The sequence below is a fragment of the Lolium perenne genome, chromosome 5 (assembly GCF_019359855.2).
Source record: "Lolium perenne isolate Kyuss_39 chromosome 5, Kyuss_2.0, whole genome shotgun sequence".
Taxonomy (NCBI): Eukaryota; Viridiplantae; Streptophyta; class Magnoliopsida; order Poales; family Poaceae; genus Lolium; species Lolium perenne.
In genome coordinates, this window is record NC_067248.2 from 228,604,656 (window position 1) to 228,605,908 (window position 1,253).

Genomic DNA, 1,253 nt, shown 5'->3' on the forward strand with positions numbered 1-1,253 from the left:
CCATGATGAAGTTTCTCAAACAATTTCAATACAAATTCTATGACATAATCCTTGCAAGAAGAAGCAACAAGGGCATGGAGTTTATGCTCAAGATCTTGGATGTCTTCATTGGCAAAGAAGGAATCCACTATATACTCCTAGCCATACTCTTACCCTAACCTCATGGGGTTGCCGGAAGTGAGAAACAAACCTAAGAAGACACTCAAACAAGATGATGGAGTATGAGTCTATTGTGTGGTTTGTGGTATTGAGTGATGAGACCTTTCGATGGATATGATAGTTCTTTGGAGGAGGCGAAGTGCTTCTTGTGAGAAAGGAGATGCAATTCCCCCGGTTACCATAGGAAGGATGGGTGTTGGCACTCGCCGATCTCAAAAGCTACCTTCTATGAGTGTCGGGGAAGGACGAAGTTCCACCTATGTGAAGCCATCTACACCACAAGGCCAAGTCTCTTCCATTAGACAACCAAGTGCTAGATCACCTCTTCCACAACCTCAAGTTCGGCGTCAACAATAATGAGGTCATGGCGAGGACCCAAATCATGATGAAGATCAAGGGACCTCACAAGAACCTATCCTTTTGGTCCATTCTCGCGGAGTGCTAAAGCGTCAAGACTCTTTCATAACTCAAGCAAAGTACAAGACATACTCAAGAGCAAGATATGAGGGGGTCCAACGGTATAGCAACCCCAAGTATCAATTCTTCCCTTATGAGTCTGACAAGACAATGGACTCGCTCTCTACCGATAATCGTCAAGGTTTTCTTCTCTACCTTTGTGCTTCTCATCCGGACATTGTGTCAAAAGTGGGTACTTATACCACTCTTGTGCTATATGTCTAGATGTAAAGCACGCATGAACATAGGGGGAGTGCGGTTTAAACTTATTGAGCTATCCCTCCCCCCATAATGCATAAAGAAACTCAAAGCATATGCTATTTGTCAATTAAGTGACTATGAGCTTCATGTTGAGTTGCAGCCGTGCGTCCTAGGTACTTCTATGCGACCTCACACTACCAAACTCTTACACGGTGGCTTCGGCCACCAACCTCCTCCTTGAGGAGCTTTTTGTTCTTTTGTTTTTCTTTTCTCTTTTTGTTTTTGTATTTCGTTTCTTCTTTTCTCTTTGTTTCTTCATGGGAGATTCACCCAAGCTTGGCTTTTCTTGCTTTCATTCTTGCAAGCTTGGTTGGGTAGTACCTTAACAGTTCTGTCATCTAATCCTAAGCCATTATATATCTCTCGAGCCAACTCAG